Source organism: Pongo abelii, chromosome 7 (genome assembly GCF_028885655.2).
Source record: "Pongo abelii isolate AG06213 chromosome 7, NHGRI_mPonAbe1-v2.0_pri, whole genome shotgun sequence".
Classification (NCBI taxonomy): Eukaryota; Metazoa; Chordata; class Mammalia; order Primates; family Hominidae; genus Pongo; species Pongo abelii.
The window spans coordinates 100388586-100407929 of NC_071992.2; positions in this window are offsets into that span (position 1 = coordinate 100388586).

Sequence of the window (19344 nt, forward strand, 5' to 3'; positions counted from 1 at the left end):
TGTGACATCCCTATTATTAAGTCCTAATTATCACTTCTGACATCTTGCTGCTTTGTAAGCTTCCCATTTCATGATATCTCTATGCCATTTGTCACAGTTGTCTACTCCCTCCTGTGAAAACTTTGCTTTCCTAATTCTTTGCGTATTTGGCCTATAATTATGCCTACATTTGCCTTCCCTAAGGGTTAACCAACTTCACTTTTCACTTTATTGTCTACTTTGTCTATTCCAGAATTAAGTCCTCTCCAACTATTACTTCTTTATCCAGGACAAATAAAATTCAACAAGTCTGAAACCAAATTTATTATTTATCTTAAAACCCATTCTACTGTATTACCTGTTCAGCACCATGATTCACTCAAAGCCCAAGCCAGAAACCTAGGAATTGTCAATTCATCCTACCTTCTCTTCCTATAATATTAACTTGATCACTGGATTCTTTTCAATTAACTTGCCTTACATCTCTCGTGTCTTTCCCTTTCTTACTGGTACTGCCACAATTCATTCTTTGTAACTTCTCAGTTGGATTGCCATGGGCAAGAGCCTGGGCAAGGATTGAAGTGCTGACACTTAAGTTAGAAGGTACAAGTTAGGAAAGGTGAAGACGAACCAAAAAAAAGCAGCGGGGCAAGGAAAGACTTGAAACGACATGCTACATGGCCCTGCTGGCCAGCAGTTTAAACAAACTGCAAAGAAACACATCACATCTCTCAGCAGTGCGCTAGTTCAGCAAGGAGGACTTTCTGAACGGTTGCAAGAAAAAGCCATACCTTATAGGAAAGAAAAAAGGAGAGGCAATTTATAGGCTTGGTTTCCTTCTTCCTTCCACTTCTCATTGACCAAATTCCATCCTGCTGGGCTGCAAGTCTCCACAGACCAGGTTGTATCATCGAGCTACCTAATTTATCAGTTGATCCATGTCTGGAGGTTTGGGGTGACTCAGCACGGATAGAGATAAACATGGTGGGGCAAGGGAAAATATAAGAGCCACAGAGGCCCAAGGCTGAATTTGGATTTCAGCCACTTGTTGAGATTTTAATTTGGGCAAGCTAGGGAGTTCGTTAATGTTCTAGTAGGTGATACATATAGATTGCTAAGATTGTTTTCAAATTGAGAAAAGAAATGTCTTTCTTGTATCTATGAACTAGATTTCTTTTATCTATGAACTAGAATATGTTGAAGAATGTTCTGCAGGCAAATTTCTGGCCCTGAACATTTCTCACTTGTTCCTCCTCACTCTCTTCCTTCTGGTATTGAACACCATGGACACATTCTTTTCACAGTATGATTCCAGAACTTACATCTTCATTTCTTGATGTCAGTGAGTTGATGCAATGGGTGATAGCTTTTGTGGAAGTTATTCAGCGATACCAGCGAAAATTTAACTATACACGGAAGTGACTATGAACCACGTAATATTCCACTAAAGTCAAATTAAAAGAATCCCAGGTCACGTTCCCAAAATTGCCTGTGACCATTCCAACACTACCTCACGTGAGAAGTGTAACAGAGGTGAGTCAGAGTGGAAAGAGACAGCTCTTTCAGCCAATTGTGATTAAAATATCTTACTGTGGCAAATTTTTCAAAAACATAACCTTCTAAACACATCAATAGAGCCTCTCATCAGATTATGCAATTGAGAGGCCCTGAAGCTTCATTAGCTTATCCACAAATCTACACCAGTCAACCAGGTTTGTGGCCAATACTTGGAGCAAGGCTGCCCTTTGTACACACAGAGAACTTACAGTTTGGCAATATTAAAAGTCTTTTGATTCCTAAAAGCACCTCATTCTTTCATGCCTTTATGCATCATGCTTCCTCTGTCTCATGAAAGCTCTCCTTATCCTGGCTTCTTGTTCACCTAGTTTATTTTTCCTTCTCTATGAAGTTTTCCCCGATCCCTCCAAACACAACTCACCTCTTTGCGCCCCTCAAGCACCTAATGTCTACCATTATTTCTGCATGTATTGATTCAATCATCAAAAGTGTATTGAGCAACTCCTATGTGCCTGATATATTGCCGAGATATGGCAGTAAACAGAAGAAACAAAGTCTCTGGCCTCATGGAGCTTAGCTTCTAGTGGATGGATGTAGACAATAATCAAATATGTAAGTAAATGTGTAATATGGAAAGCTGTGATTTCTCAAAGAAGGAGAGATTTTCAAATTCTGGCTATTTTATAAATGGCCATCAGAATATAACTCAAAGGCAGTGAAGTTTGAAATCATTTGATATCTGAGTGAAGAGCTTTCCATGGGGAAGGAATAACAAGTACGAAGGCCCTGAGGTAGAAAGATGTTTGGTGAATATGTGGCTGATGGGCTTTGGGTCCAAGGCATAACAAAGAAGCCGGTGCTGTTGGAGGAAAATGAGAGAGGAGGAGAGTATGAAAATATAGAGTCAGAGAGATGACCAAGCAGGTCCTTGAAGTCCTGCAGACATTGCAAAGACCTTGGCTGTTGCTCTGAGTGAGTTTGGAAGCCATGGCAGGGGGCTGAAGTAACTGACTCACAATTTAAAATGATCACTCTGTTGAGAATCAACTGTGGCTACAAAATCAAAATTTATAGCTTATTTATCTTTGAGTTAAGGGTAGAGAGAGAATATTATTTTAAAGCTGGAAGCAGTTGCTTAGAAAGAAAATGTTTGTTCAAAATGAAAGCCCTCAGGACATGGACAAATGGGCTAAAACAGACATAGAGAAAACAGAATTGTTTTGCATAATAGAGTTAGAGAAAGGTTGAGCTCTGGGCCCTGTGTGAGGAGGACATTAACGAATAGGGAGTCTTTGGAGGGAGTGGGACATCCCCAAAGCAGGAAATCAGGAGATTCAGGAATAAAGTAAGCTGTTGAGAAATTCCCTGTAGTGAGAAGAGAAACTCTTACGAAGAAAAATGTGAAATATCCAATTTTAGATAATCTAACACATTTTTCCATAATACAGCAGAGGATTTTCCAAATCCTTGGAAAATAAAAAGTCTAAAACATACAAATGTCTTATGTGAGTAGTGTTTGCAGGAAATGAAGGGAAAAGGACTGTACCACTTGGGGCTCACTTGAATGGAGAGAAGAGATCAGGAACAGAGGATAAGATATGAGTACAACCAACTCAGGGGACAAGAAGAAATAAGAGAGGACCACAGAGGCATTTTCATGAAAGAGATGCTGTGTATCTCATCGTGGTAGGGAGGGAAGAGTTCAAGATGTTATTATTTAAATGGTAATGGTAATGGTCTCAATGGAAGAGTAACAGCCCAACGCTGGAGTGGATGGAAGCTGACAATAATTCAATGTAACCGCCAGGGTTATGTTGGTATGCACAATGTGCTGTGCACAATGATAAAGGGTGGGAATGAATGGTAAATCAATTGATGTCAAGGAATAAAATTCATTAAGAAATGAATTTTGAAATAGCTAACCACGATTATTTTGCTCAGTACTAATAATATTAGATCTAATATGTGCATTTACAGTCTTGCACCACATAACAAATTTCAGTCAATGGTGGACAACATATAAAATGGTGGTTCCATAAGATTAAATACAGTATTTTTATTGTATCTTTTCTATATTTAGATACACAAATTCCATCCTGTTACAATTGCCTACAGTATTCAGTAATATACTGTACAAGTTTGTAGCCTAGAAGCAATAGGCTCTACCATATAGCCTAGGCCTGTAGTAAGCTATACCATCTAGGTTTGTGTAAGCACACTCTATGATGTTTGAACAATGATGAAATCACCTAACTGCATTTCTCAGAATGTATTCTCATCATTAAGTGATGCGTGATTGTATGTATCAGCTTTACAGTTCCATTATGCTTTTACTTTTTAAGCTAACATTTATTTTGAGCTTACTATGTTCCAAATCCTATATTAAGTACTTGATAACTCTATGATATAGGTATCATAACTACCCGACTTTAAATATCAGAACACAAAGTCTCAGGTAAAGTAACTTGCTCAGTGAGGTACAACTGGGTGGGACAGAGGCAGGATTTGAATTCAGGCTGCAGATTCTAAGAGTCCTTGCTGTTAACAATGACTCTGTATACCTCTTTCACACGTCATGCATACATCATTACATCTCAGCTCACAAACATGCCATTAATTCAAAACAGGAAAGAATTGAATCTGTTTGGGGAAAAGTTCCTGTTAGATACTAAAGTGTACAATTGGAGAATATGCCAATTCTGTCAAAAAATGAACAAATGTTTACATTGGAGGAACCGTTAATATTGTAAAACAGAATAGAAATAGAGAAAGTGGCCCTGAACCATAGAATTAAAAATAGGAAAAAAGAAAACTAGAGTCATCAGAGTTTTGATGATATACATTTTCTAAACAAGAAGCTGCATGATTTCAATATAGTTGCTTGACTACACATCAGCCTAAATTAGACACTAACGCTCTTAAATATAGTTATAGTTAAAGTAGTCTGGACACAAAGGAACTGAAGACTGTACAGTTCATGCAACAAATAAGAAGAGTTTTAATCAATAGATCTTGACTGAAGGAGTGTATGTGTGTCTCTGTGTGTGTGTGTGTGTGTCCTTATGGCTGCTTTGAACATAAATTCAAAATGGTAACTCAGCCATCTTGGCCTTGTGGAAGACTTACAATCACTACAATCGCAGTGTACATGATTAGGTAATCAGGAAAAGGACAAACTGCCAAGAAGAGATTTTAAAAGGAGATCCCTGAGATGCTGATAAAACTTAAACCTATGTGGCTTTTTTTTAACTTTCATTGGAAAATGCCATAGCTTATAAAGTGAATTTAAATAAATAAATAGTTGCCATTTAAATCCTTTTATTTAAAAAAATAAAATTTAAGAAGTCCAACTTGTATGATACAATTGACTCTCTAAAGAAGGAATAAAAGATCTTTAGAAATTAATGAATGCCCAGTGTCTTAGGTATTGCTGTGACTGCTTACTCCCAGGGTTGGCAGCTTTCCATTGAAGGCAGAGCTATTCAGGCATCCTTTTCTCTCACTACAAGCTCAAGCAACACAGCTATGTGCATTGTCAGACACTAAGGAAATGCTGAAAATTATTTATTTGTTCATCTAGCAAATTGACTGCGCATATACTGTTGAAATTCTAAGCCAAGTACTGGCTTAAAATTTTATCCAAAATTAGAAAGACACAGGTCCTGCCCTTGAGTCACTTACAGTCTAGAGAAGACTCAAACAAGCAAGCCATGAGAACTGATACTCAGCTCTCATACACCAGATGACCATTCCACTTGTTTACAACTGGGTTCCCCTGTTAGGTCAGTGCCTATGCTGAACTGGTTGTTAAATGTTTTTTTTTAATATTCCCCCATAAGCAATTACAATGTACTGTGGTATTTTGTACATTAAAGGCAAATATATGATGCCAAAGAAACAGAAAAGACATTGATTACATCTGAAATGGAAATGGAAATGATGAATAGCCTCACCTGTCCCGTGACACTGTCTCTAAACACATCAGCCCATAGTGATGTTTATGAAGAAACAGAGACTTTTAAGTTTGCAAGGGACTCTAGAAATTAGCTAGACCAACCTCCCTGCTCTACAGAGAATGAGATGGAATCACAAAATGTTTCAATGACTTTCCATAATCACCAACCCAGTTGAGTGAGATAAGAACCACTCAACTTATCTCACCAGAGATTATGTCTTATCCCACCAGAGAGGTGGGATAAGAACCCAGGTCTTGTAATTTTCAGTCTCAATATTCTTTAGAAGTCTATCTCACAATAGTCAGTAAGTCAGTAACACCGATGTTTCTAACAGATTCCTGGTTGTTTTATGCCCATTGCATGCCCTCAGTGCCGTCTGTATTTCTCACCTGACTATAATAACATCACTGGAATGGCAGCAAAGACTAAAGCAGAATGCCCGGGCTTGGGTCAGGAGGCATGAGGTTAGACACCTATTATATATTACCTACTAGCTCATGACCCTGGAAAATAATTGCCCAATTCCTCTACATTTTGATTTCTTCATTAAGAAAATGGAAATAACAATGCCTGTACTTGTGTGAGATTTCAAATAAACTATACAGATAAAACTCTGTGTTTCTCTCTCTCTGATTTCAGACCCTTCCCACCTTAGTTCATTCCCAATATGATCTTTCTAATCCAGATCCAATCAAGTTATGTCTGTGCCTAAAACTCTTTAATGGTTCCCCACTGCCAAAGGGGAAAATCTAAACATCTAAACATAGTCCTTTAAAACCTTGACCCAGGCTTCTCTGCAATTTCATGTCAATCACTCCCCATAATATCCTATGTCATAGTTACAATGAATAACTTATTCACATCCCCCAAAGATGCCAGGCTGTCCTACACGTGTTTCACTTGTGCTTTTCCACTCACTGGCATGTACTCCTCTCTCTAGACCCACCACCCTAATTCATCCTTAAGAACCTTGCTTTAATGTTTTGACATTTTTATGGCTAAAACATATTTGTGTACTACTTTAATAATTAAAAGACTAAATAAACATTTTATTCTAGGAAAAAACTTATGATCATGTTTAAATGTCACATTTTCTGTTAAAAATTCCTGATACTCCTTGATCATTTAACTGTGTTTCCATGGTTACTGTGTAGCTTGTACCTTCCTCTATTATTAACATCATAATAGGTTTATGTGTCTGCCTCAGTTCTGAGTCACTGAAGCAGGCAATGGGATCTCCCTAATTACTAAACTCAAGACCTATATTCATAAATAATGTGGAGAAAGTAGCTATGAAAGACTAAACCATATGGAATCAGGATTGCATCAGTTACTCTTGGGCAACCCAGACTGAGGCACTCGTTAGAGCTTTTCTCTTCCAGGGAAGAAACAGAGACTAGTGTCAGAGCACAAATATAGATTCCCAAGCAGTAACTTAACAGTAATCCTCCTGCGCTGAAAATTATCATGGTTCATGTTGTCCAATATAGTGTATATAATCACCAGAGTGTCATTGCCCCTAGAAACTGTTTTCTCAATTCCTCTAAAAATGTAATTCTCAATGCGCTTTTTAAAAGGCAGACTCTAGGGTGATTGATTAATTTCAACTAGGCACTATGTATACTCTTTGAGTGAAATGGCAGTATAATAACTGGTGGCTTGGTTCTTTCTTGGGTGGATACAAAAGATGTGGATAACATACTGTTTGTTGATAATTTTTAAAGAGGGTATAATTATAAATGTGATATAAATATTAAATGAGCACTTCTCATAGGTGTTATTTGATTCATTAATTCCTTTATCCCTCTCATCCTTTTTATTTTTTGTGTATGTTTGTTTATGTTTTGTGTATTCTTGTGTATGTTTTATGTTAATGCTTAACATAAGACCTATCCTGTTAACAAATTTTTAGGTATACAATAAAGTATTGTTATATTTCATCATGACATACAGTAGAGATCTAGGACTTACTTTTCATCTTGTAAAAATGCACCTTTGTACCCTTTGACCAGCACCTCGCTATTTGCCTCTCCTCTTCTCTGTCAACCACCATTCTACTCTCTGCTTCATTGAGTGTCTTGGTTCTTTTCTTTTTAATTTCAACTTTTATTTCATTTATAGGGAGTACATGTGTAGGTTTGTTAGATGGCTATATTGCACCCAGGTCATGAGCATAGTACCCAGTAGATTTTCAACCCATGCCCCCCTTCCCGCCCCTCCCCTCTCTGGTAGTCCATGGTGTCTATTGTTCCCATGTTTAATGTTCATGTGTGCTCAATGTTTAGCTCCCACTTATAAGCGAGAACATGCGGTATTTGGTTTTTTGTTCCTGCATTGGTTCACTTAGGATTATAGCCTTGAGCTCCATCCATGTTGCTGCAAAGGACATGATTTCATTCTTTTTTATGGTTGTGTGGTATTTCATGGTATATATGTACCACATTTCTTTATCCAGTCAATCAATGATGGTCACCTAGATTGATTCAATGTCTTTGCTATGGTGAATAGTGCTGCGATGAACATATGAATGCATGTGTCTTTTTGGTATAATAATCTATATTCCTTTAGGTATATACCCAGTAATGAGATTGCTGAGTCAAATGGTAGCTCTGTTTTAAGTTCTTGGAGAATGTCCAAACTGCTCTCCACAGTGGCGGAACTAATTTACATTTCCACCAACGGCATATAAGCATTCCCCTTTCTCCACAGCCTCACCAACATCTGTTATTTTTTGACTTTTTAAGTTCTTGGAGAAATTGCCACGCTGCTTTCCATGATGGCTGAACTGAATTACATTCCCACCAGTAGCATCTAAGCATCTCCTTTTTTCTGCAACCTTGCCAGCATCTGTTATTTTTTGACTTTTTAAAAACAGCCATTCTGATTGATGTGAGATGGTATCTCGTTGTGGTTTTGATTTGCATTTCTCCAATGATTAATGATGTTGAACATTTTTCATATGTTTCTTGGCCACTTGTATGTTCTCTTTTAAGAAGTCTAATCTTGTCCTTTGCCCATTTTTTTAATAGGGTTGTTTTTTGCTTGTCAATTTAAGTTTCTTACAGATTCTGAATGTTAGACTTTTGTCAGATGCATAGCTTGTGAATATTTTCCCCATTCTGTAGGTTGTCTAAGTACTCTATTGATAATTTCTTTTGCTGTGCAGGAGCTTTTTAGTTTAATTAGGTCACACTTGTCAATTTTTGTTTTTGTTGCAATTGCTTTTGAGGACTGAAGTCAAAAATTCTTTGCCAAGCCAGTGTCAAGAAAGGCATTTTCTAGGTTTTCTTCTAGGATTTTTAGTTTCAGGTCTTACATTTAAATCATTAATCCATCTTGAGTTAATTTTTGCATACGGTGAAAGATCTAAGGGTCTGGTTTCATTCTTCTACATATGGCTAGCCAGTTATCCCAGCACTATTTACTGAATAAGGAATCCTTTCCCCATTGCTTGTTTCTGTCAAACATCAGATGGTGATAAGTGTGCAGTTTTATTTATATGTTTTCTATTCTGTTCCATCAGTCTATATGCCTGTTTTTGTACTGGTACCATGCCATTTTGGTTACTATAACCTGATAGTATAGTTTGAAGTCAGGTAATGTGATGCCTCTTTTTTCTTTTTGCTTAGAATTGCCTTGGCTATTCAAGCTCTTCTTTGGTTCCACATGAATTTTAGACTAGTTTCTTCTAACTGTGAAGAATGACGTTGTTAGTTTGATACAAATAGCATTGAATCTGTAAGTTGATTTGGGCGGTATGGCCATTTTAATGATGTTGATTCTTTCAATCCATGAGCATGGAATATTTTTCCATTTATTTGTGTCATCTCTGACTTCCTTCAGCAGTGTTTCATAGTTCTATTTGTCGAGATCTTTCACCTCTTTGGTTAGCTATATTCCTAAGTATTTCATTTTCTTTGTGGCAGCTGTGAATGGAATTATGTTCTTGATTTGACTCTCAGCCTAACATTACTGGTGTATAGAAATACATCAGTAATTTTTGCAGATTAATTTCATATTCTGAAATCTTGCTAAAATCATGTATCAGTTCTAGCAGCCTTTTGGTGGAGCCTTTATGATTTTCTAGGTATAGAATCATATCATCAGTGAAGAGAGATAGTTTGACTTCTTTTCCTATTTGAGTGCCTTTTCTTTCTTTCCCTCTTTTCATTGCTCTGGCTAGGAATTCCTGACTCATTCATTCTTGAGAGAACCAGTAAGACGTTAGAATGACCCAAAGAATATGCGTGTGTGTTTGCGTGTGTGTGTCTATGTGTGTGTGTGTGCAATAATAAATTTGCTTAAAACATGCAGAATAGATCAATATCAATTGCGTTTACATGAGACACAATTTACCTTTCTATGGAAAAGAATAATTTTATCATTACCAGTATCCTACTACTTATAAAGTTGTAAAATAACTTTATATCTACAATAGATAAACTGAAAATTGTGTTAGATAACGTCCAATTTTCCATTGAGGACACTCAATAATGTTTTCTATCCATGTTTAAGTCTTTCACAATTTTTTCTGTAATATTATGCTATTAAAGCACTAACGCATTTTGTACAAAAAAATTACTTACATAGATTTAGAAGCAAATATTTTTATGAGTATTCAACTAAACACTCTGATTGTTCTTGAACATTGCCTTATAACAGCATGATCTATAAAACCGAACAATGTCTCTCAAATTGGTTGTTTATAAGATTTAACTGGAGTGCTTCTTAACATCTAGATTTCCAGGTCCTCTTATAGTAAATTCTCATTTCAGTAACAAAAATTTCTCTTCAGAAAGGGAGCTAGAAATAAATATTTTTAAAGAAGCACCATACACGATTTTATGATTAAGCAAGTTGGGGAATGTTGACTGAAAGCAAGGCTGAAAATAATACCATAACTATAATTTTAAGAATACTTAAATTAATTAAGCAATAGTTAATTGAACTTTAACCCAGGAGGTTTATCAAGCCTTTCTTTGTTTTCCCAGGGAAAATGTCTAAATTTATAACCACTTATTGTTTCTCCAATTTGTTTAACTATTTTACCAGAGAATACATATTAATTGCATCTGAAGCACTACCCTTTTAACTTTGAAAGGCACTTACTCTATATATTTCCCTCACCTCATGTATAGAGTGATAGCATTCTTTGAGCTCCCAAAATTATTTTTGAAAAATTTACAAATGTAGCAAGGTAATCAAGAAACAATAAACTGAGGTCAGCCACCAAGAATAGCAGAGATAAGTGAGTCACCAAACCCTAAAATATTAGTGCATGTGGGAGAGAAATAAAGATGAAATAATGAGTCAGAGTGATATCTGAATCTAAAGAGCAAATCCATGATCAAATTTTGCATGAGTGCACAGATGGGCAAGACAAGAGATTTAAGAAATAAATACAGTAGATCCAGATAAATTTCCGGGCAACATTCTTCAAAGAGAAAGACTCTTTATTCCCATAACAGGAACTGAATTTCAGCCAGTAACATTAGTACATTGACATTATTTCTATAGTACTTGGTAAATGGTCGCTATCCTAAGCCCCTATCCCTTCCCCCTAGCAAACCCAGGATCCAGCAACTGAAGGGATAATATCTGACTCAGTAGAGGACCCCAAAACTTTGATCCAGCCTTACTAACCTCAACTATTCTAATTGCTTTAAGTCCTCATCCTATTGATGGTTAAATACTGTGGTTATTACTCTTGTTCACAATGATGCCTCCACTGTTCTTTCATGATTCTCTAAACCAGATTCCTGAAACTACCAAAAAAAATTAATTTTCTCCTAGAAAAATGGGCATTTGAATTCTTGGGACTTATTAACCTGAAAGGATCTCCAAGAGCACCCATGTTCTTACATTGCTATTGTCACTTAACACTTCACTATGCAATAGTGCACCACGTGGAGGTTGCAGTTAATTTTTTGGTCACTTCTTAACTGATAAATTTTGTTGTCACTTCTTCCTGCTAATTCCTGTGTAGCCTCCTTCCAGATACTCCTAAAAAGAGTCAGAAAAAAGTTTTTCGAGAGGCTGAAGCGGGCGGATCACGAGGTCAGGAGATCGAGACCATCCTGGCTAACACAGTGAAACCCTGCCTCTACTAAAAATACAAAAAAAAAAAAATTAGCCGGGCTTGGTGGTGGGTGCCTGTAGTCCCAGCTGCTAGGGAGGCTGAGGCAGGAGAACGGCGTGAACACGGGAGGCAGAGCTTGCAGTGAGCCGAGATCAAGCCACTGCACTCCAGCCTGGGCCACAGAGCGAGACTTATCTCAAAAAAAATAAATAAATAAATAGAAGAATATGGTTTCTTCATACAACAGAACAATTTTTTTCTTTATATGTACGTTGTATAACTTTTAATTTCTATTTACTCTGGGAATTCTATATTTCTTATTGAAATGGTTGGGCTTTCTCATTTTAAAAAGTCATGCAAATTTATTTACACACCAGTTTATCTTTGTATGTAATGGAATTTGTGAGTTGCTTACACCAGATGTCTAAGGGAAAGTCATGTTTCTTTAATTTGGAACTTAGGAAAATCCTTTTACAACCCTGGCCATCAGTACGCTCCCATGAAAATGAGTATACTGAACAAAATCAGAGCATTTCCAACTTTATATCAACATAAAGTTCTCATCAAAAGAAATTTTGCACAAAAGCTTACCAATAAGCAGGGTTTTTCCAGTTTAAGCAGGGGAAGGCAGAGTATTGCCAGCTTGAAACTCATCCACTTCCCAGGCAACTTATAGACACCCTAAAGGAACTGCCTAAGATTCCACAAAAACACAGTGTAAAATTACAAAAAAAAAAAAAAGATGATCAGTAACACCCTTTCCAACTTTAAAATTTCTAGAAAAATTTATAGTATGTTCCTATGGCTTGGGTTGTTCAATTACAGATCAAATGAAGACTGAACTGATTAAGGCTAAACTAGTACAAATACATAGTGAAGAATAATATCATATGTTATACATAATATATGAGAAATAACAAAAAGTAGGCAAAGTTATGCCATTGTAACTCATTCTCAATCCCTTCATATCTTATGATACAATCCAAACCAAATATCAATTAAAGATAAAGTAATGCCTATTTAATTAAAAATAAACAATAAATTGTATTTAACTAAAAATTCAATCAAAAAATTAAAATAATAACTTTAATAGGAATCATAGACCACATTTTACTGTAAGCACTTAGCTATAGTGCTTTGTGTGTGTGTGTTAGTCCTTTTTCACACTGCTATAAAGACACTACCCAAGACTCAATAATTTATAAAGCATATTTAAATAAGCCACGTTTCTGCATGGCTTGGAAGGCCTTAGGAAACTTACAATCTGGGCAGAAGGAGAAGCAGTTACCTTCTTCACAAGGTGGCAGGAGAGAGAGAGAGTCAGCACAGGAAAAACTGCCACTTTTAAAACCATCAGATCTTGTGAGACTCATTCACTATCATGAGAACAGCATGGGGGAACCACCCCCCATAATCCAATCACTTCCCTCCCTCAACACATGAGGATTACAACTGAAGATGAGATTTGGGTGGGGACACAGAGCCAAACCATATCAATATGGATACATGTATACATTTTAAAAATATAAGATATTTGAGGAATATATATATATATATATATATGTATTCTGCAAAAGTTTCCTTTGATTGTTTTATCTGAGAGACTACCATGTCCCTAACTAGACTCTAAGCCAGACCCTCAAAGCCACTACTCCTACACACTGATTTCAATTATTCTTTGGTGACCATCATTAATCCAGTGATTTGGACAACTTTAGAAAAGTTGAAATTTTACCAAATCCAATCCATACTTCACATGGTGACAAGAGTTATCTATAAAAACATGAATTCATAAATTCATGACTAGCATGCTTAAAACACTCATAGCTTCCCACCGCCCAGAGATTCAGTGTGAAATCTCAGACCTTCATGATTTGGCCCCTGTAAACCTCACAAGCCTCACCTAGTCCCACTCTCTCTCTGCCCACTCCACTCCAGGAAGCTTGGCCTTCTCTCAGTCTCATGTTCTCTCCCATGTCATGGGAACCTTAACTATGCTGTTCCTCAGCCCAGAACACACACCTTTTCAGGCAGTTGCTTCATCAGTCTATTCATTTGTCAGACATCAGATGGGACCTCACATCCTCAAAGGAGCCTTCTTTGACCCAGTCTAAGGCAGACATCCTGCTACATGTTCCAACAGCACCTTATATCTTTTCATAAAACTTTGCATTCTTAGGCTGGTTCAACATACACAAATCAATAAACATAATCCATCACATAAACAGAACCAATGACAAAAACTGCATGATTATCTTGATAGATGCAGAAAAGGTCTTCAATAAAATTCAACACCCCTTCGTGCTAAAAACTCTCAATAAACTAAGCATCAATGAAACGTGTCTCAAAATAATAAGAGCTACTTATGACAAACCCTCAGCCAATATCATACTGAACAGGCAAAAACTGGAAGCATCCCCTTTGAAAACTGGCACAAGAAAAGGATGCCCTTTCTCACCACTCTTATTCAACATAATATTGGAAGTTCTGGCCAGGGCAATCAGGCAAGAGAAAGCAATAAAGTGTATTCAAATAGGAAGAAAGGAAGTCAAATTGTCTCTGTTTGCAGATGACATGATTTAGAAAACCCCATCATCTCAGCCCAAAATCTCCTTAAGCTGATAAGCAACTTCAGCAAAGTCTCAGGATACAAAATCAATGTGCAAGAATCACAAGCATTCCTATACACCAATAACAGACAAACAGAGAGCCAAATCATGAGTGAACTCCCATTCACAATTGCTACTAAAAGAATAAAATACCTAGGAATCCAACTTACAAGGGATGTGAAGGACCTCTTCAAGGAGATCTACAAACCACTGCTGAAGGAAATAAAAGAGGACACAAACAAATGGAAATACATTCCATGCTCATGGATAGGAAGAATCAATATCATGAAAATGGCCATACTGCCCAAAGTAATTTATAGATTCAATGCTATCCCCATCAAACTACCAATGACTTTCTTCACAGAATTGGAAAAACTACTTTAAACTTCATATGGAACCAAAAAAGAGCCCGCATAGCCAAGACAATCCAGGGCAAGAAGAACAAAGCTGGAGGCATCATGTTACCTGACTTCAAACTATACTACAAGGCTACAGTAACCAAAACAGCATGGTACTGGTACCAAAACAGATATATAGGCCAATGGAACAAAACAGAGACCTCAGAAATAACACCAGACATCTACAACTATCTGATCTTTGACAATCCTGATACAAACAAGCAATGGGGAAAAGATTCCCTATTTAATAAATTGTGTTGGGAAAACTGACTAGCCATATGCAGAAAACTGAAATTAGACCCCTTCCTTACACGTTATACAAAAATCAAGTCAAGATGAATCAAAGACTTAAACGTAAGACCTAGGATCATAAAAATCCTAGAAGAAAACTTGGGCAATACCATTCAGGACATAGGCATGGGCAAAGACTCATGTCTAAATCAGCAAAAGCAATGGCAACAAAAGCCAAAATTAACAAATGGGATCTAATTAAACTAAAGAGCTTCTGCACAGCCAAAGAAACTATCACCAGAGGAAACAGGCAACCTACAGAATGGGAGAAAATTTTTGCAATCTATCCATCTGACAAAGGGCTAATATCCAGAATCCACAAAGGACTTAAACAAATTTACAAGAAAATAACAAAAAACCCCATCAAAAAGTGGGCAACATATATGAACAGACACTTCTCAAAAGAAGACACTTATGCAGCCAACAGACATATGAAAAATGCTCATGATCACTAGTCGTTAGAGAAATGCAAATCAAAACCACAATGAGATACCATCTCATGCCAGTTACAATGGTGATCATTAAAAAGTCAGGAAAAAACAGATGCTGGAGAGGTTGTGGAAAAATAGGAACGCTTTTACACTCTTGGTGGGAGTGTAAATTAGTTCAACCATTGTGGAAGACAATGTGGAAATTCCTCAAGGATCTAGACCTAGAAATACCATTTGACCCAGCAATCCCATTATTGGGCGTATACTCAAAGCAATATAAATCATTCTACGATAAAGACACATGCACATGTATGTTTATTGCGGCACTATTCACAATAGCAAAGACTTGGAACCAACCCAAATGCCCATCAATGGTAGCCTGGATTAAGAAAATGTGGCACATATACACTATGGAAGACTATGCAGCCATAAAAAAGGATAAGTTCATGTCCTTTTCAGGGACATGGATGAAGCTGGAAACCATCATTCTCAGCAAACTATCACAAGATCAGAAAACAAAACACCGCATGTTCTAACAATGAGAACATATGGACACAGAGAGGGGAACATCACACACTGGGGCCTGTCAGGGGGTGGGGGGCTAGGGGAGGGATAACGTTAGGAAAACTACCTAATGTAGGTGACAGGTTGAGGGGTGCAGCAAACCACCATGGCACATGTATACCTATGTAACAAAACTGCATGTTCTTCGCACATAACCCAGAACTTAAAAGTATAATAAAAAAAGAAAGAAAATTAGGATATAAAGGTGGAAAATAAAAAAAAAATTTGCATTCTTGGAACTATTTAATCCATCATTTGTAATTATTTGTTTATCTTCTTAATTTTTTTTCTCTGCCAGTAAATTCCATGACGACAGTGCCGTTTTTGTTTCTCTTATCACTACAGTTCCAGCACTGCTTCTAGTACCTGGCATTTGGTACATATTCGATAAATATTTACTGACAATAAAGAACACTTCAAAAATTTTCAAGTGTGTAATTTATTCCTTAATGGCTAGTAATAGTTTTCAACTCACTTTCTCATAACTAAAAAATATGCTTAAATTTTCTTTTGTTCTAAAAGATTTTATGCTTTTTAATTCTTGAGCTGAATGGAATGTTCTGAATATATATGCTTTTATAGAGCCATCTAGTGCCCATTTTGTTTAGTGAAAATAAAAATGAAAACAGGAGGAAAAGTCCACAATATCCTCAACAGTGAAGAATGCGTAACTTCCATCTGGCAGCAGCAATTTAATACATCAACTGGTCTGTTGAATGACTTTTTTCCTGAGCTACTTCTGGCCTTCACTGTATACACACCAGATTAGTCATTCTTGATTATGGTAACTAAAAATCTGTTGAGAGTTTTATAGTTAACATGGTATATTGAACAAAGGTGCTGCTACTTGCTCCCTCCTGAAATCCCACTACAATGACAATAAAGGAACAAAATATGCACAATGTGTAAAGATAAAGAGAACAGAGTAGGAAACAGCAGCAAATAAGAGACATAACAAAATTTTAGAACTTAGAAGAATGGATAGTAACTGACATTGCCTTTAGAGAAAGCTGATAACTAAGGAAGACTGGAGGAAGCCAGTAAGAAGATGAATCCCCAAACATCTCAAAAGCTGAAGGCAAAATAGTTACAGCCCTTCTCAAGACTCTACTGTAGGATTTGTACTCCAGCAGAGCATAAACCAAGAAATAATGAAAACATGGTATTCAGGACACAGGATGAAGGAAAGAGGTAAAGGGAAATTCCCAGATTGATCATAATGGAGAATCTCAAGATTCCATCTGTGAAACAAAGAAAGTAACCAGTAAAAATTGGAGGAGAAGGATTGAGAACTCTAAGAAATATCTAAAAACAACAACAAACAAAACAGCTGCTTGGATATATGGACAAGAGATTGCAGTTCCATCAAAATATTTGGGAATTAATTAGTAGGAGGTACATGAAAGAAAAATAGAAAATAAAAAATAGAAGAAAAAATAAATTTAATAAATTGCTTACCTGAAAATGATACTTAAAAGGTGATAATGGTGTAAAAACCAAATATCAATTTAATCAATTCAGATACAACTACTTTGGGAAGATGGGAAGAGAGAAAATAATGGAAGTGGTGGGTTCATGTAAAAGAGCTAAATCTCTTTAGTTAAGTTTTAATATCTAAACTGAAAATGTTTTAAAATGATAAAATTATATTTAGAAGTATGGAGACAAGCTCTGAAAATAACAGAAAATGGTTTCTTCTGGGAGGAAGAATCAGGAGTATGACTGCAGATAGATATTTCTTATTCTAAGTTTCAACTTTTAAAGGTATATGATTTTTAATAGGTACCATATATTTTTCTTTCTTCCCAGTTGTGCACTTCCACACTGAGCCATGGTGCAAAGCAGCATGTTTTCAGATCCTATCTAAATGGTACTATTATTGATAGCCTTATTTGGTCTCAACTGGAACTTCGATCACATAATATTGAAAATAAGAATTTTTCAATGTTTTGTTAGATGAGACATGCACAAAGGCACCTCATCCCTTCCCAAAAAAGTCCCCTCCCCTCCACTAGTTGCTTGAGTACAATGGCTGATTTGTCCTCTCTGGCTTGGGGGATATTTTGTAATGTCTGGCATCACAAAGCACTCCTTGTGAAAGCACCAGACATCAATCGCCCAATTTTCTACCAGATTTTTCCCCAGTAACTGTTTCACACTTGGAACCAAAGTGTGATGCCACATTTCTGGCATTTTATAGTAGCCTGTGGGAACCATTCTAGTCAGCATTATATGGGCCAGTACTTTTGTGAGGGATGCCTGTCAGGTGTAATCAATCAGCAGCTTGAGCATTTCTTTTAGCCTCAATGCTCTGCCTTGTATGGATTCACACTTTTATCATAGTCAGCTTCTTAGAAAGCATTAAAACACCTACAAATTCTTAAATGAGCTGATTATTTTTCACTTTTTTCACTGGGATTTCTACAGAGGTTAAAGAAAAAAAAAACTCATTTTTTCAGTATTCCAAAATCATGGACTACTCCAAAGCCATACTACTCTCAGTATATGTCTTAACTCTATTATTACTCACTAGTTGGCAAGGCTCTGGTGAGCATGATAAGTTCTGCCATCCAGGCAGATTTTACCTCTAGTAAGATGTCATATTCTAGGCAACAATCAGTTGAACGCATTGCTTATGCTCTTCATGTTTTGAGACTCCACAACTTAATTGGTGGGCTGCCTATAGTCTGAAAAATATGCATTTCCTAGTAGATAAAAGGTTTGAAAAGGAGATCTTTTCCACAGTCAGACTCTCACTAGACAAAACAAGGTAAGTGTGGGTAAAGTTTTCATAAGGTTTTTAACAAGTGACTGAAGGCAAAATGTATCCAAAGAATGCCATTCTGAGGAGAAAGCTTCTGAATTTCTTAGGTCTCAGGACTGTCTTAAAGAATGGATTTAACAGGGCCTATACTGGACCTCTTCCCTATGAATTTACTATAGCAGAATCACAACAAATAAGGAGAAGGATAGACAGAGAAAATAATGTTATTACTAGCAAGGCAGTTTTCCAATACGCAAAAAACTTTTAAATCTGATTACATAATAAAAGGATTCTTAGAAGAGATCTAATTTCTGAGGAAACAAAATAACCTTAGCATTTAGGAGCTCAACAAAGAGCAAATCATAGGTCAGACCCAAGGTGAAACATCTCATACTGCAGTGTGAGATAGCATAGCCCAAACAGGAGGCTCAAAGAACCTTGGTGAAGCACACTGTTTTTGAGTTGAGGGTCTTGAGTTGCCGCAATGAAGATTTCTTGAATGGATCTTGGTAGAACTTTCACATTGTTGAATTTCCAAAAATATCACCAAAGTTTAATTAAGCAAAGCTGCATTTATTAGAATTTACAATGGTAAAGTAAAATTTCACTTCTACATTTTTAGAAATCAAGTATACAGAAAAGAAAGTGGTATGCTTCAAAGATCGTCAATTTGCTAACCTCTACCTTTAGTGTATCTCTCTCTCTCTCTCTCTCTCTCTCTCTGTCTCTCAACATACCTGGAGGTAAAGTCCTCT